General features: G+C 47.4%; 1 long non-coding RNA gene across 1 annotated transcript in view; it reads left to right on the plus strand.

Annotated features, from left to right (window-relative positions):
- Window positions 1-19,901, plus strand: part of LOC125774515 (uncharacterized) — an 86,248-nt gene that overhangs the window by 40,927 nt on the left and 25,420 nt on the right. Inside the window, exon 2 of the long non-coding RNA XR_007420996.1 lies at window positions 1,516-1,837. This is a non-coding gene — a long non-coding RNA (uncharacterized LOC125774515). The remainder of the gene's footprint in view (window positions 1-1,515; window positions 1,838-19,901) is intronic.

Consider the following 19,901-nt stretch of genomic DNA (forward strand, 5'->3'; position numbering starts at 1 on the left):
AAGGTGTCTTGGCTAAGGTGTTTTGGCTAATGTGTCTTGGCTAAGGTGTCTTGGCTAATGTGTCTTGGCTAAGGTGTCTTGGCTAAGGTGTCTTGGCTAATGTGTCTTGGCTAAAGTGTCTTGGCTAAGGTGTCTTGGCTAAGGTGTCTTGGCTAATGTGTCTAGGCTAAGGTGTCTTGGCTTATGTGTCTTGGCTAAGGTGTCTTGGCTAAGGTGTCTTGGCTAATGTGTCTTGGCTAAGGTGTCTTGGCTAAGGTGTCTTGGCTAAGGTGTCTTGGCTAAGGTGTCTTGGCTAATGTGTCTTGGCTAAGGTGTCTCGGCTAAGGTGTCTTGGCTAATGTGTCTCGGCTAAAGTGTCTTGGCTAAGGTGTCTTGGCTAAGGTGTCTTGGCTAATGTGTCTCGGCTAAGGTGTCTTGGCTAAGGTGTCTTGGCTAAAGTGTCTCGGCTAAGGTGTCTTGGCTAATGTGTCTTGGCTAATGTGTCTTGGCTAAGGTGTCTTGGCTAATGTGTCTCGGCTAAGGTGTCTTGGCAAAGGTGTCTTGGCTAAAGTGTCTTGGCTAAGGTGTCTTGGCTAATGTGTCTTGGCTAATGTGTCTCGGCTAAGGTGTCTTGGCTAATGTGTCTTGGCTAAGGTGTCTTGGCTAAGGTGTCTTGGCTAATGTGTCTCGGCTAAGGTGTCTTGGCTAATGTGTCTTGGCTAAGGTGTCTTGGCTAAGGTGTCTTGGCTAAGGTGTCTTGGCTAATGTGTCTTGGCTAATGTGTCTCGGCTAAGGTGTCTTGGCTAAGGTGTCTTGGCTAAGGTGTCTTGGCTAAGGTGTCTTGGCTAATGTGTCTTGGCTAAGGTGTCTTGGCTAAGGTGTCTTGGCTAATGTGTCTTGGCTAATGTGTCTCGGCTAAGGTGTCTTGGCTAAGGTGTCTTGGCTAAGTTGTCTTGGCTAAGGTGTCTTGGCTAATGTGTCTTGGCTAAAGTGTCTTGGCTAAGGTGTCTTGGCTAAGGTGTCTTGGCTAAAGTGTCTTGGCTTATGTGTCTTGGCTAAAGTGTCTTGGCTAATGTGTCTCGGCTAAGGTGTCTTGGCTAATGTGTCTTGGCTAAGGTGTCTTGGCTAAGGTGTCTTGGCTAAGGTGTCTTGGCTAAGGTGTCTTGGCTAAGGTGTCTTGGCTAAGGTGTTTTGGCTAATGTGTCTTGGCTAAGGTGTCTTGGCTAATGTGTCTTGGCTAAGGTGTCTTGGCTAAGGTGTCTTGGCTAATGTGTCTTGGCTAAGGTGTCATGGCTAAGGTGTCTTGGCTAAGGTGTCTTGGCTAATGTGTCTAGGCTAAGGTGTCTTGGCTTATGTGTCTTGGCTAAGGTGTCTTGGCTAAGGTGTCTTGGCTAATGTGTCTTGGCTAAGGTGTCTTGGCTAAGGTGTCTTGGCTAAGGTGTCTTGGCTAAGGTGTCTTGGCTAATGTGTCTTGGCTAAGGTGTCTCGGCTAAGGTGTCTTGGCTAATGTGTCTCGGCTAAAGTGTCTTGGCTAAGGTGTCTTGGCTAAGGTGTCTTGGCTAATGTGTCTCGGCTAAGGTGTCTTGGCTAATGTGTCTTGGCTAATGTGTCTTGGCTAAGGTGTCTTGGCTAATGTGTCTCGACTAAGGTGTCTTGGCTAAGGTGTCTTGGCTAAAGTGTCTTGGCTAAGGTGTCTTGGCTAATGTGTCTTGGCTAATGTGTCTCGGCTAAGGTGTCTTGGCTAATGTGTCTTGGCTAAGGTGTCTTGGCTAAGGTGTCTTGGCTAATGTGTCTCGGCTAAGGTGTCTTGGCTAATGTGTCTTGGCTAAGGTGTCTGGGCTAAGGTGTCTTGGCTAAGGTGTCTTGGCTAATGTGTCTTGGCTAATGTGTCTCGGCTAAGGTGTCTTGGCTAAGGTGTCTTGGCTAAGGTGTCTTGGCTAAGGTGTCTTGGCTAATGTGTCTTGGCTAAGGTGTCTTGGCTAAGGTGTCTTGGCTAAGGTGTCTTGGCTAAGGTGTCTTGGCTAAGGTGTCTTGGCTAAGGTGTCTTGGCTAAGGTGTCTTGGCTAATGTGTCTTGGCTAAGGTGTCTCGGCTAAGGTGTCTTGGCTAATGTGTCTTGGCTAATGTGTCTTGGCTAAGGTGTCTTGGCTAAAGTGTCTTGGCTAATGTGTCTCGGCTAAGGTGTCTTGGCTAATGTGTCTTGGCTAAGGTGTCTTGGCTAAGGTGTCTTGGCTAATGTGTCTCGGCTAAGGTGTCTTGGCTAATGTGTCTTGGCTAAGGTGTCTTGGCTAAGGTGTCTTGGCTAAGGTGTCTTGGCTAATGTGTCTTGGCTAAAGTGTCTTGGCTAAGGTGTCTTGGCTAAGGTGTCTTGGCTTAAGTGTCTTGGCTAATGTGTCTTGGCTAATGTGTCTTGGCTAATGTGTCTCGGCTAAGGTGTCTTGGCTAATGTGTCTTGGCTAAGGTGTCTTGGCTAAGGTGTCTTGGCTAAGGTGTCTTGGCTAAGGTGTCTTGGCTAAGGTGTCTTGGCTAAGGTGTTTTGGCTAATGTGTCTTGGCTAATGTGTCTCGGCTAAGGTGTCTTGGCTAATGTGTCTTGGCTAAGGTGTCTTGGCTAAGGTGTCTTGGCTAAGGTGTCTTGGCTAATGTGTCTTGGCTAAAGTGTCTTGGCTAAGGTGTCTTGGCTAAGGTGTCTTGGCTAAAGTGTCTTGGCTAATGTGTCTTGGCTAAAGTGTCTTGGCTAATGTGTCTCGGCTAAGGTGTCTTGGCTAATGTGTCTTGGCTAAGGTGTCTTGGCTAAGGTGTCTTGGCTAAGGTGTCTTGGCTAAGGTGTCTTGGCTAAGGTGTCTTGGCTAAGGTGTCTTGGCTAATGTGTCTTGGCTAAAGTGTCTTGGCTAAGGTGTCTTGGCTAAGGTGTCTTGGCTAAAGTGTCTTGGCTAATGTGTCTTGGCTAAAGTGTCTTGGCTAATGTGTCTCGGCTAAGGTGTCTTGGCTAATGTGTCTTGGCTAAGGTGTCTTGGCTAAGGTGTCTTGGCTAAGGTGTCTTGGCTAAGGTGTCTTGGCTAAGGTGTCTTGGCTAAGGTGTCTTGGCTAAGGTGTCTTGGCTAAGGTGTCTTGGCTAATGTGTCTTGGCTAAAGTGTCTTGGCTAAGGTGTCTTGGCTAAGGTGTCTTGGCTAAAGTGTCTTGGCTAATGTGTCTTGGCTAAAGTGTCTTGGCTAATGTGTCTCGGCTAATGTGTCTTGGCTAATGTGTCTTGGCTAAGGTGTCTTGGCTAAGGTGTCTTGGCTAAGGTGTCTTGGCTAAGGTGTCTTGGCTAAGGTGTCTTGGCTAAGGTGTTTTGGCTAATGTGTCTTGGCTAAGGTGTCTTGGCTAATGTGTATTGGCTAAGGTGTCTTGGCTAAGGTGTCTTGGCTAATGTGTCTTGGCTAAAGTGTCTTGGCTAAGGTGTCTTGGCTAAGGTGTCTTGGCTAAGGTGTCTTGGCTAAGGTGTCTTGGCTAATGTGTCTTGGCTAAAGTGTCTTGGCTAAGGTGTCTTGGCTAAGGTGTCTTGGCTAAAGTGTCTTGGCTAATGTGTCTTGGCTAAAGTGTCTTGGCTAATGTGTCTCGGCTAAGGTGTCTTGGCTAATGTGTCTTGGCTAAGGTGTCTTGGCTAAGGTGTCTTGGCTAAGGTGTCTTGGCTAATGTGTCTTGGCTAAAGTGTCTTGGCTAAGGTGTCTTGGCTAAGGTGTCTTGGCTAAAGTGTCTTGGCTAATGTGTCTTGGCTAAAGTGTCTTGGCTAAAGTGTCTCGGCTAATGTGTCTTGGCTAATGTGTCTTGGCTAAGGTGTCTTGGCTAAGGTGTCTTGGCTAAGGTGTCTTGGCTAAGGTGTCTTGGCTAAGGTGTCTTGGCTAAGGTGTTTTGGCTAATGTGTCTTGGCTAAGGTGTCTTGGCTAATGTGTCTTGGCTAAGGTGTCTTGGCTAAGGTGTCTTGGCTAATGTGTCTTGGCTAAAGTGTCTTGGCTAAGGTGTCTTGGCTAAGGTGTCTTGGCTAAGGTGTCTTGGCTAAGGTGTCTTGGCTAATGTGTCTTGGCTAAAGTGTCTTGGCTAAGGTGTCTTGGCTAAGGTGTCTTGGCTAAAGTGTCTTGGCTAATGTGTCTTGGCTAAAGTGTCTTGGCTAATGTGTCTCGGCTAAGGTGTCTTGGCTAATGTGTCTTGGCTAAGGTGTCTTGGCTAATGTGTCTTGGCTAAGGTGTCTTGGCTAAGGTGTCTTGGCTAAGGTGTCTTGGCTAAGGTGTCTTGGCTAATGTGTCTTGGCTAAAGTGTCTTGGCTAAGGTGTCTTGGCTAAGGTGTCTTGGCTAAAGTGTCTTGGCTAATGTGTCTTGGCTAAAGTGTCTTGGCTAATGTGTCTCGGCTAAGGTGTCTTGGCTAATGTGTCTTGGCTAAGGTGTCTTGGCTAATGTGTCTTGGCTAAGGTGTCTTGGCTAATGTGTCTTGGCTAAGGTGTCTTGGCTAAGGTGTCTTGGCTAATGTGTCTTGGCTAAGGTGTCTTGGCTAATTTGTCTTGGCTAAGGTGTCTTGGCTAAGGTGTCTTGGCTAATGTGTCTTGGCTAAAGTGTCTTGGCTAAGGTGTCTTGGCTAATGTGTCTTGGCTAAAGTGTCTTGGCTAAGGTGTCTTGGCTAATGTGTCTTGGCTAAGGTGTCTTGGCTAATGTGTCTTGGCTAAAGTGTCTTGGCTAAGGTGTCTTGGCTAATGTGTCTTGGCTAAGGTGTCTTGGCTAAGGTGTCTTGGCTAATGTGTCTTGGCTAAAGTGTCTTGGCTAAGGTGTCTTGGCTAAGGTGTCTTGGCTAAGGTGTCTTGGCTAAGGTGTCTTGGCTAATGTGTCTTGGCTAAAGTGTCTTGGCTAAGGTGTCTTGGCTAAGGTGTCTTGGCTAAAGTGTCTTGGCTAAAGTGTCTTGGCTAAAGTGTCTTGGCTAATGTGTCTCGGCTAAGGTGTCTTGGCTAATGTGTCTTGGCTAAGGTGTCTTGGCTAATGTGTCTTGGCTAAGGTGTCTTGGCTAAGGTGTCTTGGCTAAGGTGTCTTGGCTAAGGTGTCTTGGCTAATGTGTCTTGGCTAAAGTGTCTTGGCTAAGGTGTCTTGGCTAATGTGTCTTGGCTAAAGTGTCTTGGCTAAGGTGTCTTGGCTAATGTGTCTTGGCTAAGGTGTCTTGGCTAATGTGTCTTGGCTAAAGTGTCTTGGCTAAGGTGTCTTGGCTAATGTGTCTCGGCTAAGGTGTCTTGGCTATAGTGTCTTGGCTAAGGTGTCTTGGCTAATGTGTCTTGGCTAAGGTGTCTTGGCAAAGGTGTCTTGGCTAAGGTGTCTTGGCTAAGGTGTCTTGGCTAAGGTGTCTTGGCTAAAGTGTCTCGGCTAATGTGTCTTGGCTAATGTGTCTTGGCTAATGTGTCTTGGCTAAGGTGTCTTGGCTAAGGTGTCTTGGCTAATGTGTCTTTTCTAAGGTGTCTTGGCTAATGTGTCTTGGCTAAGGTGTCTTGGCTAAGGTGTCTTGGCTAATGTGTCTCGGCTAAGGTGTCTTGGCTATAGTGTCTTGGCTAAGGTGTCTTGGCTAATGTGTCTTGGCTAAGGTGTCTTGGCAAAGGTGTCTTGGCTAAGGTGTCTTGGCTAAGGTGTCTTGGCTAAGGTGTCTTGGCTAAAGTGTCTCGGCTAATGTGTCTTGGCTAATGTGTCTTGGCTAATGTGTCTTGGCTAAGGTGTCTTGGCTAAGGTGTCTTGGCTAATGTGTCTCGGCTAAGGTGTCTTGGCTAATGTGTCTTGGCTAAGGTGTTTTGGCTAAGGTGTCTTGGCTAATGTGTCTCGGCTAAGGTGTCTTGGCTAATGTGTCTTGGCTAAGGTGTCTTGGCTAAGGTGTCTTGGCTAAGGTGTCTTGGCTAATGTGTCTTGGCTAATGTGTCTCGGCTAAGGTGTCTTGGCTAAGGTGTCTTGGCTAAGGTGTCTTGGCTAAGGTGTCTTGGCTAATGTGTCTTGGCTAAAGTGTCTTGGCTAAGGTGTCTTGGCTAAGGTGTCTTGGCTAAAGTGTCTTGGCTAATGTGTCTTGGCTAAAGTGTCTTGGCTAATGTGTCTCGGCTAAGGTGTCTTGGCTAATGTGTCTTGGCTAAGGTGTCTTGGCTAAGGTGTCTTGGCTAAGGTGTCTTGGCTAAGGTGTCTTGGCTAAGGTGTTTTGGCTAATGTGTCTTGGCTAAGGTGTCTTGGCTAATGTGTCTTGGCTAAGGTGTCTTGGCTAAGGTGTCTTGGCTAATGTGTCTTGGCTAAAGTGTCTTGGCTAAGGTGTCTTGGCTAATGTGTCTTGGCTAAGGTGTCTTGGCTAATGTGTCTTGGCTAAAGTGTCTTGGCTAAGGTGTCTTGGCTAATGTGTCTCGGCTAAGGTGTCTTGGCTATAGTGTCTTGGCTAAGGTGTCTTGGCTAATGTGTCTTGGCTAAGGTGTCTTGGCAAAGGTGTCTTGGCTAAGGTGTCTTGGCTAAGGTGTCTTGGCTAAGGTGTCTTGGCTAAGGTGTCTTGGCTAAGGTGTCTTGGCTAATGTGTCTTGGCTAATGTGTCTTGGCTAATGTGTCTTGGCTAAGGTGTCTTGGCTAAGGTGTCTTGGCTAATGTGTCTCGGCTAAGGTGTCTTGGCTAATGTGTCTTGGCTAAGGTGTCTTGGCTAAGGTGTCTTGGCTAAGGTGTCTTGGCTAATGTGTCTTGGCTAAGGTGTCTTGGCTAATGTGTCTCGGCTAAGGTGTCTTGGCTAAGGTGTCTTGGCTAATGTGTCTTGGCTAATGTGTCTTGGCTAATGTGTCTCGGCTAAGGTGTCTCGGCTAAGGTGTCTTGGCTAAGGTATCTTGGCTAAGGTGTCTTGGCTAAGGTATCTTGGCTAAGGTGTCTTGGCTAAGGTGTCTTGGCTAAGGTGTCTTGGCTAAGGTGTCTTGGCTAAGGTGTCTTGGCTAATGTGTCTCGGCTAAAGTGTCTTGGCTAATGTGTCTCGGCTAAGGTGTCTTGGCTAAGGTGTCTTGGCTAATGTGTCTTGGCTAAACTGTCTTGGCTAAGGTGTCTTGGCTAATGTGTTTCGGCTAAAGTGTCTTGGCTAAGGTGTCTTGGCTAAGGTGTCTTGGCTAAGGTGTCTTGGCTAAGGTGTCTTGGCTAAGGTGTCTTGGCTAAAGTGTCTTGGCTAATGTGTCTTGGCTAAGGTGTCTTGGCTAATGTGTCTTGGCTAAGGTGTCTTGGCTAAGGTGTCTTGGCTAATGTGTCTCGGCTAATGTGTCTTGGCTAAGGTGTCTTGGCTAAGGTGTCTTGGCTAAGGTGTCTTGGCTAATGTGTCTTGGCTAAGGTGTCTTGGCTAAGGTGTCTTGGCTAAGGTGTCTTGGCTAAGGTGTCTTGGCTAAGGTGTCTTGGCTAATGTGTCTCGGCTAAGGTGTCTTGGCTAATGTATCTTGGCTAAAGTGTCTTGGCTAATGTGTCTTGGCTAATGTGTCTTGGCTAATGTGTCTTGGCTAATGTGTCTTGGCTAAGGTGTCTTGGCTAATGTGACTTGGCTAAGGTGTCTTGGCTAAGGTGTCTTGGCTAAGGTGTCTTGGCTAAGGTGTCTTGGCTGAGGTGTCTTGGCTAATGTGTCTTGGCTAAGGTGTCTTGGCTAAGGTGTCCTGGCTAAGGTGTCTTGGCTAAGGTGTCTTGGCTAAGGTGTCTTGGCTAATGTGTCTTGGCTAAAGTGTCTTGGCTTAGGTGTCTCGGCTAAGGTGTCTTGGCTAATGTGTCTTGGCTAATGTGTCTTGGCTAGAGTGTCTTGGCTAAGGTGTCTCGGCTAATGTGTCTTGGCTAATGTGTCTTGGCTAATATGTCTTGGCTAAGGTGTCTTGGCTAAGGTGTCTTGGCTAAGGTGTCTGGGCTAATGTGTCTTGGCTAAGGTGTCTTGGCTAAGGTGTCTTGGGTAAGGTGTTTTGGCTAAGGTGTCTTGGCTAATGTGCCTTGGCTAATGTGTCTTCGCTAAGGTGTCTTGGCTAAGGTGTCTTGGCTAATGTGTCTTGGCTAAGGTGTCTTGGCTAAGGTGTCTTGGCTAAGGTGTCTTGGCTAAGGTGTCTTGGCTAAGGTGTCTTGGCTAAGGTGTCTTGGCTAAGGTGTCTTGGCTAAGGTGTGTTGGCTAATGTGTCTTGGCTAAGGTGTCTTGGCTAAGGTGTCTTGGCTAAGGTGTCTTGGCTAAGGTGTCTTGGCTAAGGTGTCTTGGCTAAGGTGTCTTGGCTAATGTGTCTTGGCTAATGTGTCTTGGCTAGGGTGTCTTGGCTAATGTGTCTTGGCTAAGGTGTCTTGGCTAAGGTGTCTTGGCTAAGGTGTCTTGGCTAAGGTGTCTTGGCTAAGGTGTCTTGGCTAAGGTGTCTTGGCTAATGTGTCTTGGCTAAGGTGTCTTGGCTAAGGTGTCTTGGCTAAAGTGTCTTGGCTAAGGTGTCTTGGCTAATGTGTCTCGGCTAAGGTGTCTTGGCTATAGTGTCTTGGCTAAGGTGTCTTGGCTAATGTGTCTTGGCTAAGGTGTCTTGGCAAAGGTGTCTTGGCTAAGGTGTCTTGGCTAAAGTGTCTCGGCTAATGTGTCTTGGCTAATGTGTCTTGGCTAATGTGTCTTGGCTAAGGTGTCTTGGCTAAGGTGTCTTGGCTAATGTGTCTCGGCTAAGGTGTCTTGGCTAATGTGTCTTGGCTAAGGTGTCTTGGCTAAGGTGTCTTGGCTAATGTGTCTCGGCTAAGGTGTCTTGGCTAATGTGTCTTGGCTAAGGTGTCTTGGCTAAGGTGTCTTGGCTAAGGTGTCTTGGCTAAGGTGTCTTGGCTAAGGTGTCTTGGCTAATGTGTCTTGGCTAAAGTGTCTTGGCTAAGGTGTCTTGGCTAAGGTGTCTTGGCTAATGTGTCTCGGCTAAGGTGTCTTGGCTAAGGTGTTTTGGCTAATGTGTCTTGGCTAATGTGTCTTGGCTAATGTGTCTTGGCTAAGGTGTCTTGGCAAAGGTGTCTTGGCTAAGGTGTCTTGGCTAAGGTGTCTTGGCTAAGGTGTCTTGGCTAAGGTGTCTTGGCTAAGGTGTCTTGGCTAATGTGTCTTGGCTAATGTGTCTTGGCTAAGGTGTCTTGGCTAAGGTGTCTTGGCTAAAGTGTCTCGGCTAATGTGTCTTGGCTAATGTGTCTTGGCTAATGTGTCTTGGCTAAGGTGTCTTGGCTAAGGTGTCTTGGCTAATGTGTCTCGGCTAAGGTGTCTTGGCTAATGTGTCTTGGCTAAGGCGTCTTGGCTAAGGTGTCTTGGCTAATGTGTCTCAGCTAAGGTGTCTTGGCTAATGTGTCTTGGCTAAGGTGTCTTGGCTAAGGTGTCTTGGCTAAGGTGTCTTGGCTAATGTGTCTTGGCTAATGTGTCTCGGCTAAGGTGTCTTGGCTAAGGTGTCTTGGCTTAGGTGTCTTGGCTAAGGTGTCTTGGCTAATGTGTCTTGGCTAAAGTGTCTTGGCTAAGGTGTCTTGGCTAAGGTGTCTTGGCTAAGGTGTCTTGGCTAAGGTGTCTTGGCTAAGGTGTCTTGGCTAAGGTGTTTTGGCTAATGTGTCTTGGCTAAGGTGTCTTGGCTAATGTGTCTTGGCTAAGGTGTCTTGGCTAAGGTGTCTTGGCTAATGTGTCTTGGCTAAAGTGTCTTGGCTAAGGTGTCTTGGCTAATGTGTCTTGGCTAAGGTGTCTTGGCTTATGTGTCTTGGCTAAAGTGTCTTGGCTAAGGTGTCTTGGCTAATGTGTCTCGGCTAAGGTGTCTTGGCTAAGGTGTCTTGGCTAATGTGTCTTGGCTAATGTGTCTCGGCTAAGGTGTCTTGGCTAAGGTGTCTTGGCTAAGGTGTCTTGGCTAAGGTGTCTTGGCTAATGTGTCTTGGCTAAAGTGTCTTGGCTAAGGTGTCTTGGCTAAGGTGTCTTGGCTAATGTGTCTCGGCTAAGGTGTCTTGGCTAAGGTGTTTTGGCTAATGTGTCTTGGCTAATGTGTCTTGGCTAATGTGTCTTGGCTAAGGTGTCTTGGCAAAGGTGTCTTGGCTAAGGTGTCTTGGCTAAGGTGTCTTGGCTAAGGTGTCTTGGCTAAGGTGTCTTGGCTAAGGTGTCTTGGCTAATGTGTCTTGGCTAATGTGTCTTGGCTAAGGTGTCTTGGCTAAGGTGTCTTGGCTAAAGTGTCTCGGCTAATGTGTCTTGGCTAATGTGTCTTGGCTAATGTGTCTTGGCTAAGGTGTCTTGGCTAAGGTGTCTTGGCTAATGTGTCTCGGCTAAGGTGTCTTGGCTAATGTGTCTTGGCTAAGGTGTCTTGGCTAAGGTGTCTTGGCTAATGTGTCTCGGCTAAGGTGTCTTGGCTAATGTGTCTTGGCTAAGGTGTCTTGGCTAAGGTGTCTTGGCTAAGGTGTCTTGGCTAATGTGTCTTGGCTAATGTGTCTCGGCTAAGGTGTCTTGGCTAAGGTGTCTTGGCTTAGGTGTCTTGGCTAAGGTGTCTTGGCTAATGTGTCTTGGCTAAAGTGTCTTGGCTAAGGTGTCTTGGCTAAGGTGTCTTGGCTAAAGTGTCTTGGCTAATGTGTCTTGGCTAAAGTGTCTTGGCTAATGTGTCTCGGCTAAGGTGTCTTGGCTAATGTGTCTTGGCTAAGGTGTCTTGGCTAAGGTGTCTTGGCTAAGGTGTCTTGGCTAAGGTGTTTTGGCTAATGTGTCTTGGCTAAGGTGTCTTGGCTAATGTGTCTTGGCTAAGGTGTCTTGGCTAAGGTGTCTTGGCTAATGTGTCTTGGCTAAAGTGTCTTGGCTAAGGTGTCTTGGCTAATGTGTCTTGGCTAAGGTGTCTTGGCTAATGTGTCTTGGCTAAAGTGTCTTGGCTAAGGTGTCTTGGCTAATGTGTCTCGGCTAAGGTGTCTTGGCTATAGTGTCTTGGCTAAGGTGTCTTGGCTAATGTGTCTTGGCTAAGGTGTCTTGGCAAAGGTGTCTTGGCTAAGGTGTCTTGGCTAAGGTGTCTTGGCTAAGGTGTCTTGGCTAAGGTGTCTTGGCTAAGGTGTCTTGGCTAAGGTGTCTTGGCTAATGTGTCTTGGCTAATGTGTCTCGGCTAAGGTGTCTTGGCTAAGGTGTCTTGGCTAAGGTGTCTTGGCTAATGTGTCTTGGCTAATGTGTCTCGGCTAAGGTGTCTTGGCTAAGGTGTCTTGGCTAAGGTGTCTTGGCTAAGGTGTCTTGGCTAATGTGTCTCGGCTAAGGTGTCTTGGCTAATGTGTCTTGGCTAAGGTGTCTTGGCTAAGGTGTCTTGGCTAAAGTGTCTTGGCTAAAGTGTCTTGGCTAATGTGTCTCGGCTAAGGTGTCTTGGCTAAGGTGTCTTGGCTAAGGTGTCTTGGCTAAGGTGTCTTGGCTAAGGTGTCTTGGCTAATGTGTCTCGGCTAAAGTGTCTTGGCTAAGGTGTCTTGGCTAAGGTGTCTTGGCTAATGTGTCTCGGCTAAGGTGTCTTGGCTAAGGTGTCTTGGCTAAGGTGTCTTGGCTAAGGTGTCTTGGCTAATGTGTCTTGGCTAAAGTGTCTTGGCTAAGGTGTCTTGGCTAAGGTGTCTTGGCTAAAGTGTCTTGGCTAATGTGTCTTGGCTAAAGTGTCTTGGCTAATGTGTCTCGGCTAAGGTGTCTTGGCTAATGTGTCTTGGCTAAGGTGTCTTGGCTAAGGTGTCTTGGCTAAGGTGTCTTGGCTAAGGTGTCTTGGCTAAGGTGTCTTGGCTAAGGTGTTTTGGCTTATGTGTCTTGGCTAAGGTGTCTTGGCTAATGTGTCTTGGCTAAGGTGTCTTGGCTAAGGTGTCTTGGCTAATGTGTCTTGGCTAAAGTGTCTTGGCTAAGGTGTCTTGGCTAATGTGTCTTGGCTAAGGTGTCTTGGCTAATGTGTCTTGGCTAAAGTGTCTTGGCTAAGGTGTCTTGGCTAATGTGTCTCGGCTAAGGTGTCTTGGCTATAGTGTCTTGGCTAAGGTGTCTTGGCTAATGTGTCTTGGCTAAGGTGTCTTGGCAAAGGTGTCTTGGCTAAGGTGTCTTGGCTAAGGTGTCTTGGCTAAGGTGTCTTGGCTAAGGTGTCTTGGCTAATGTGTCTTGGCTAATGTGTCTTGGCTAAGGTGTCTTGGCTAAGGTGTCTTGGCTAATGTGTCTCGGCTAAGGTGTCTTGGCTAATGTGTCTTGGCTAAGGTGTCTTGGCTAAGGTGTCTTGGCTAATGTGTCTCGGCTAAGGTGTCTTGGCTAATGTGTCTTGGCTAAGGTGTCTTGGCTAATGTGTCTTGGCTAAGGTGTCTTGGCTAATGTGTCTTGTCTAAAGTGTCTTGGCTAAGGTGTCTTGGCTAATGTGTCTCGGCTAAGGTGTCTTGGCTATAGTGTCTTGGCTAAGGTGTCTTGGCTAATGTGTCTTGGCTAAGGTGTCTTGGCAAAGGTGTCTTGGCTAAGGTGTCTTGGCTAATGTGTCTTGGCTAAGGTGTCTTGGCTAAAGTGTCTCGGCTAATGTGTCTTGGCTAATGTGTCTTGGCTAATGTGTCTTGGCTAAGGTGTCTTGGCTAAGGTGTCTTGGCTAATGTGTCTCGGCTAAGGTGTCTTGGCTAATGTGTCTTGGCTAAGGTGTCTTGGCTAAGGTGTCTTGGCTAATGTGTCTCGGCTAAGGTGTCTTGGCTAATGTGTCTTGGCTAAGGTGTCTTGGCTAAGGTGTCTTGGCTAAGGTGTCTTGGCTAATGTGTCTTGGCTAATGTGTCTCGGCTAAGGTGTCTTGGCTAAGGTGTCTTGGCTAAGGTGTCTTGGCTAAGGTGTCTTGGCTAATGTGTCTTGGCTAAAGTGTCTTGGCTAAGGTGTCTTGGCTAAGGTGTCTTGGCTAAAGTGTCTTGGCTAATGTGTCTTGGCTAAAGTGTCTTGGCTAATGTGTCTCGGCTAAGGTGTCTTGGCTAATGTGTCTTGGCTAAGGTGTCTTGGCTAAGGTGTCTTGGCTAAGGTGTCTTGGCTAAGGTGTCTTGGCTAAGGTGTTTTGGCTAATGTGTCTTGGCTAAGGTGTCTTGGCTAATGTGTCTTGGCTAAGGTGTCTTGGCTAAGGTGTCTTGGCTAATGTGTCTTGGCTAAAGTGTCTTGGCTAAGGTGTCTTGGCTAATGTGTCTTGGCTAAGGTGTCTTGGCTAATGTGTCTTGGCTAAAGTGTCTTGGCTAAGGTGTCTTGGCTAATGTGTCTCGGCTAAGGTGTCTTGGCTAAGGTGTCTTGGCTAATGTGTCTTGGCTAATGTGTCTCGGCTAAGGTGTCTTGGCTAAGGTGTCTTGGCTAAGGTGTCTTGGCTAAGGTGTCTTGGCTAATGTGTCTTGGCTAAAGTGTCTTGGCTAAGGTGTCTTGGCTAAGGTGTCTTGGCTAATGTGTCTCGGCTAAGGTGTCTTGGCTAAGGTGTTTTGGCTAATGTGTCTTGGCTAAGGTGTCTTGGCTAATGTGTCTTGGCTAAGGTGTCTTGGCAAAGGTGTCTTGGCTAAGGTGTCTTGGCTTAGGTGTCTTGGCTAAGGTGTCTTGGCTAAGGTGTCTTGGCTAAGGTGTCTTGGCTAATGTGTCTTGGCTAATGTGTCTTGGCTAAGGTGTCTTGGCTAAGGTGTCTTGGCTAAAGTGTCTCGGCTAATGTGTCTTGGCTAATGTGTCTTGGCTAATGTGTCTTGGCTAAGGTGTCTTGGCTAAGGTGTCTTGGCTAATGTGTCTCGGCTAAGGTGTCTTGGCTAATGTGTCTTGGCTAAGGTGTCTTGGCTAAGGTGTCTTGGCTAATGTGTCTCGGCTAAGGTGTCTTGGCTAATGTGTCTTGGCTAAGGTGTCTTGGCTAAGGTGTCTTGGCTAATGTGTCTTGGCTAAGGTGTCTTGGCTAAGGTGTTTTGGCTAATGTGTCTTGGCTAAGGTGTCTTGGCTAAGGTGTCTCGGCTAAGGTGTCTTGGCTAAGGTGTCTTGGCTAAGGTGTCTTGGCTAATGTGTCTTGGCTAATGTGTCTCGGCTAAGGTGTCTTGGCTAAGGTGTCTTGGCTAAGGTGTCTTGGCTAAGGTGTCTTGGCTAATGTGTCTTGGCTAAAGTGTCTTGGCTAAGGTGTCTTGGCTAAGGTGTCTTGGCTAAAGTGTCTTGGCTAATGTGTCTTGGCTAAAGTGTCTTGGCTAATGTGTCTCGGCTAAGGTGTCTTGGCTAATGTGTCTTGGCTAAGGTGTCTTGGCTAAGGTGTCTTGGCTAAGGTGTCTTGGCTAAGGTGTCTTGGCTAAGGTGTTTTGGCTAATGTGTCTTGGCTAAGGTGTCTTGGCTAATGTGTCTTGGCTAAGGTGTCTTGGCTAAGGTGTCTTGGCTAATGTGTCTTGGCTAAAGTGTCTTGGCTAAGGTGTCTTGGCTAATGTGTCTTGGCTAAGGTGTCTTGGCTAATGTGTCTTGGCTAAAGTGTCTTGGCTAAGGTGTCTTGGCTAATGTGTCTCGGCTAAGGTGTCTTGGCTATAGTGTCTTGGCTAAGGTGTCTTGGCTAATGTGTCTTGGCTAATGTGTCTTGGCTAAGGTGTCTTGGCAAAGGTGTCTTGGCTAAGGTGTCTTGGCTAAGGTGTCTTGGCTAAGGTGTCTTGGCTAATGTGTCTTGGCTAATGTGTCTTGGCTAAGGTGTCTTGGCTAAGGTGTCTTGGCTAATGTGTCTCGGCTAAGGTGTCTTGGCTAATGTGTCTTGGCTAAGGTGTCTTGGCTAAGGTGTCTTGGCTAATGTGTCTCGGCTAAGGTGTCTTGGCTAATGTGTCTTGGCTAAGGTGTCTTGGCTAATGTGTCTTGGCTAAGGTGTCTTGGCTAATGTGTCTTGGCTAAAGTGTCTTGGCTAAGGTGTCTTGGCTAATGTGTCTCGGCTAAGGTGTCTTGGCTATAGTGTCTCGGCTAAGGTGTCTTGGCTAATGTGTCTTGGCTAAGGTGTCTTGGCTAAGGTGTCTTGGCTAAGGTGTCTTGGCTAAGGTGTCTTGGCTAAGGTGTCTTGGCTAAAGTGTCTCGGCTAATGTGTCTTGGCTAAGGTGTCTTGGCTAATGTGTCTCGGCTAAGGTGTCTTGGCTAATGTGTCTTGGCTAAGGTGTCTTGGCTAAGGTGTCTTGGCTAATGTGTCTCGGCTAAGGTGTCTTGGCTAATGTGTCTTGGCTAAGGTGTCTTGGCTAAGGTGTCTTGGCTAAGGTGTCTTGGCTAATGTGTCTTGGCTAATGTGTCTCGGCTAAGGTGTCTTGGCTAAGGTGTCTTGGCTAAGGTGTCTTGGCTAAGGTGTCTTGGCTAATGTGTCTTGGCTAAAGTGTCTTGGCTAAGGTGTCTTGGCTAAGGTGTCTTGGCTAAAGTGTCTTGGCTAATGTGTCTTGGCTAAAGTGTCTTGGCTAAGGTGTCTTGGCTAAGGTGTCTTGGCTAATGTGTCTTGGCTAAGGTGTCTTGGCTAATGTGTCTTGGCTAAGGTGTCTTGGCTAAGGTGTCTTGGCTAAGGTGTCTTGGCTAAGGTGTCTTGGCTAATGTGTCTTGGCTAAAGTGTCTTGGCTAATGTGTCTTGGCTAATGTGTCTCGGCTAAGGTGTCTTGGCTAATGTGTCTTGGCTAAGGTGTCTTGGCTAATGTGTCTTGGCTAAGGTGTCTTGGCTAATGTGTCTTGGCTAAGGTGTCTTGGCTAAGGTGTCTTGGCTAATGTGTCTTGGCTAAGGTGTCTTGGCTAATTTGTCTTGGCTAAGGTGTCTTGGCTAATGTGTCTTGGCTAAAGTGTCTTGGCTAAGGTGTCTTGGCTAATGTGTCTTGGCTAAGGTGTCTTGGCTAATGTGTCTTGGCTAATGTGTCTTGGCTAAGGTGTCTTGGCTAATGTGTCTTGGCTAAGGTGTCTTGGCTAAGGTGTCTTGGCTAATGTGTCTTGGCTAAGGTGTCTTGGCTAATTTGTCTTGGCTAAGGTGTCTTGGCTAATGTGTCTTGGCTAAAGTGTCTTGGCTAAGGTGTCTTGGCTAATGTGTCTTGGCTAAGGTGTCTTGGCTAATGTGTCTTGGCTAATGTGTCTTGGCTAAGGTGTCTTGGCTAATGTGTCTTGGCTAAGGTGTCTTGGCTAAGGTGTCTTGGCTAATGTGTCTTGGCTAAGGTGTCTTGGCTAATTTGTCTTGGCTAAGGTGTCTTGGCTAAGGTGTCTTGGCTAATGTGTCTTGGCTAAAGTGTCTTGGCTAAGGTGTCTTGGCTAATGTGTCTTGGCTAAGGTGTCTTGGCTAATGTGTCTTGGCTAAGGTGTCTTGGCTAATGTGTCTTGGCTAAAGTGTCTTGGCTAAGGTGTCTTGGCTAATGTGTCTCGGCTAAGGTGTCTTGGCTATAGTGTCTTGGCTAAGGTGTCTTGGCTAATGTGTCTTGGCTAAGGTGTCTTGGCAAAGGTGTCTTGGCTAAGGTGTTTTGGCTAAGGTGTCTTGGCTAAGGTGTCTTGGCTAAGGTGTCTTGGCTAAAGTGTCTTGGCTAAGGTGTCTTGGCTAAGGTGTCTTGGCTAAAGTGTCTTGGCTAATGTGTCTTGGCTAAAGTGTCTTGGCTAATGTGTCTCGGCTAAGGTGTCTTGGCTAATGTGTCTTGGCTAAGGTGTCTTGGCTAAGGTGTCTTGGCTAAGGTGTCTTGGCTAAGGTGTCTTGGCTAAGGTGTTTTGGCTAATGTGTCTTGGCTAAGGTGTCTTGGCTAATGTGTCTTGGCTAAGGTGTCTTGGCTAATTTGTCTTGGCTAAGGTGTCTTGGCTAAGGTGTCTTGGCTAATGTGTCTTGGCTAAAGTGTCTTGGCTAAGGTGTCTTGGCTAATGTGTCTTGGCTAAGGTGTCTTGGCTAATGTGTCTTGGCTAAGGTGTCTTGGCTAATGTGTCTTGGCTAAAGTGTCTTGGCTAAGGTGTCTTGGCTAATGTGTCTCGGCTAAGGTGTCTTGGCTATAGTGTCTTGGCTAAGGTGTCTTGGCTAATGTGTCTTGGCTAAGGTGTCTTGGCAAAGGTGTCTTGGCTAAGGTGTTTTGGCTAAGGTGTCTTGGCTAAGGTGTCTTGGCTAAGGTGTCTTGGCTAAAGTGTCTTGGCTAAGGTGTCTTGGCTAAGGTGTCTTGGCTAAAGTGTCTTGGCTAATGTGTCTTGGCTAAAGTGTCTTGGCTAATGTGTCTCGGCTAAGGTGTCTTGGCTAATGTGTCTTGGCTAAGGTGTCTTGGCTAAGGTGTCTTGGCTAAGGTGTCTTGGCTAAGGTGTCTTGGCTAAGGTGTTTTGGCTAATGTGTCTTGGCTAAGGTGTCTTGGCTAATGTGTCTTGGCTAAGGTGTCTTGGCTAAGGTGTCTTGGCTAATGTGTCTTGGCTAAAGTGTCTTGGCTAAGGTGTCTTGGCTAATGTGTCTTGGCTAAGGTGTCTTGGCTAATGTGTCTTGGCTAAAGTGTCTTGGCTAAGGTGTCTTGGCTAATGTGTCTCGGCTAAGGTGTCTTGGCTAAGGTGTCTTGGCTAATGTGTCTTGGCTAATGTGTCTCGGCTAAGGTGTCTTGGCTAAGGTGTCTTGGCTAAGGTGTCTTGGCTAAGGTGTCTTGGCTAATGTGTCTTGGCTAAAGTGTCTTGGCTAAGGTGTCTTGGCTAAGGTGTCTTGGCTAATGTGTCTCGGCTAAGGTGTCTTGGCTAAGGTGTTTTGGCTAATGTGTCTTGGCTAAGGTGTCTTGGCTAATGTGTCTTGGCTAAGGTGTCTTGGCAAAGGTGTCTTGGCTAAGGTGTCTTGGCTTAGGTGTCTTGGCTAAGGTGTCTTGGCTAAGGTGTCTTGGCTAAGGTGTCTTGGCTAATGTGTCTTGGCTAATGTGTCTTGGCTAAGGTGTCTTGGCTAAGGTGTCTTGGCTAAAGTGTCTCGGCTAATGTGTCTTGGCTAATGTGTCTTGGCTAATGTGTCTTGGCTAAGGTGTCTTGGCTAAGGTGTCTTGGCTAATGTGTCTCGGCTAAGGTGTCTTGGCTAATGTGTCTTGGCTAAGGTGTCTTGGCTAAGGTGTCTTGGCTAATGTGTCTCGGCTAAGGTGTCTTGGCTAATGTGTCTTGGCTAAGGTGTCTTGGCTAAGGTGTCTTGGCTAATGTGTCTTGGCTAAGGTGTCTTGGCTAAGGTGTTTTGGCTAATGTGTCTTGGCTAAGGTGTCTTGGCTAAGGTGTCTCGGCTAAGGTGTCTTGGCTAAGGTGTCTTGGCTAAGGTGTCTTGGCTAATGTGTCTTGGCTAATGTGTCTCGGCTAAGGTGTCTTGGCTAAGGTGTCTTGGCTAAGGTGTCTTGGCTAAGGTGTCTTGGCTAATGTGTCTTGGCTAAAGTGTCTTGGCTAAGGTGTCTTGGCTAAGGTGTCTTGGCTAAAGTGTCTTGGCTAATGTGTCTTGGCTAAAGTGTCTTGGCTAATGTGTCTCGGCTAAGGTGTCTTGGCTAATGTGTCTTGGCTAAGGTGTCTTGGCTAAGGTGTCTTGGCTAAGGTGTCTTGGCTAAGGTGTCTTGGCTAAGGTGTTTTGGCTAATGTGTCTTGGCTAAGGTGTCTTGGCTAATGTGTCTTGGCTAAGGTGTCTTGGCTAAGGTGTCTTGGCTAATGTGTCTTGGCTAAAGTGTCTTGGCTAAGGTGTCTTGGCTAATGTGTCTTGGCTAAGGTGTCTTGGCTAATGTGTCTTGGCTAAAGTGTCTTGGCTAAGGTGTCTTGGCTAATGTGTCTCGGCTAAGGTGTCTTGGCTATAGTGTCTTGGCTAAGGTGTCTTGGCTAATGTGTCTTGGCTAATGTGTCTTGGCTAAGGTGTCTTGGCAAAGGTGTCTTGGCTAAGGTGTCTTGGCTAAGGTGTCTTGGCTAAGGTGTCTTGGCTAATGTGTCTTGGCTAATGTGTCTTGGCTAAGGTGTCTTGGCTAAGGTGTCTTGGCTAATGTGTCTCGGCTAAGGTGTCTTGGCTAATGTGTCTTGGCTAAGGTGTCTTGGCTAAGGTGTCTTGGCTAATGTGTCTCGGCTAAGGTGTCTTGGCTAATGTGTCTTGGCTAAGGTGTCTTGGCTAATGTGTCTTGGCTAAGGTGTCTTGGCTAATGTGTCTTGGCTAAAGTGTCTTGGCTAAGGTGTCTTGGCTAATGTGTCTCGGCTAAGGTGTCTTGGCTATAGTGTCTCGGCTAAGGTGTCTTGGCTAATGTGTCTTGGCTAAGGTGTCTTGGCAAAGGTGTCTTGGCTAAGGTGTCTTGGCTAAGGTGTCTTGGCTAAGGTGTCTTGGCTAAAGTGTCTCGGCTAATGTGTCTTGGCTAAGGTGTCTTGGCTAATGTGTCTCGGCTAAGGTGTCTTGGCTAATGTGTCTTGGCTAAGGTGTCTTGGCTAAGGTGTCTTGGCTAATGTGTCTCATCTAAGGTGTCTTGGCTAATGTGTCTTGGCTAAGGTGTCTTGGCTAAGGTGTCTTGGCTAAGGTGTCTTGGCTAATGTGTCTTGGCTAATGTGTCTCGGCTAAGGTGTCTTGGCTAAGGTGTCTTGGCTAAGGTGTCTTGGCTAAGGTGTCTTGGCTAATGTGTCTTGGCTAAAGTGTCTTGGCTAAGGTGTCTTGGCTAAGGTGTCTTGGCTAAAGTGTCTTGGCTAATGTGTCTTGGCTAAAGTGTCTTGGCTAAGGTGTCTTGGCTAAGGTGTCTTGGCTAATGTGTCTTGGCTAAGGTGTCTTGGCTAATGTGTCTTGGCTAAGGTGTCTTGGCTAAGGTGTCTTGGCTAAGGTGTCTTGGCTAAGGTGTCTTGGCTAATGTGTCTTGGCTAAAGTGTCTTGGCTAATGTGTCTTGGCTAATGTGTCTCGGCTAAGGTGTCTTGGCTAATGTGTCTTGGCTAAGGTGTCTTGGCTAATGTGTCTTGGCTAAGGTGTCTTGGCTAATGTGTCTTGGCTAAGGTGTCTTGGCTAAGGTGTCTTGGCTAATGTGTCTTGGCTAAGGTGTCTTGGCTAATTTGTCTTGGCTAAGGTGTCTTGGCTAATGTGTCTTGGCTAAAGTGT

This window comes from Anopheles funestus, unplaced genomic scaffold (genome assembly GCF_943734845.2).
Source record: "Anopheles funestus unplaced genomic scaffold, idAnoFuneDA-416_04 scaffold_16_ctg1, whole genome shotgun sequence".
Classification (NCBI taxonomy): domain Eukaryota; kingdom Metazoa; phylum Arthropoda; class Insecta; order Diptera; family Culicidae; genus Anopheles; species Anopheles funestus.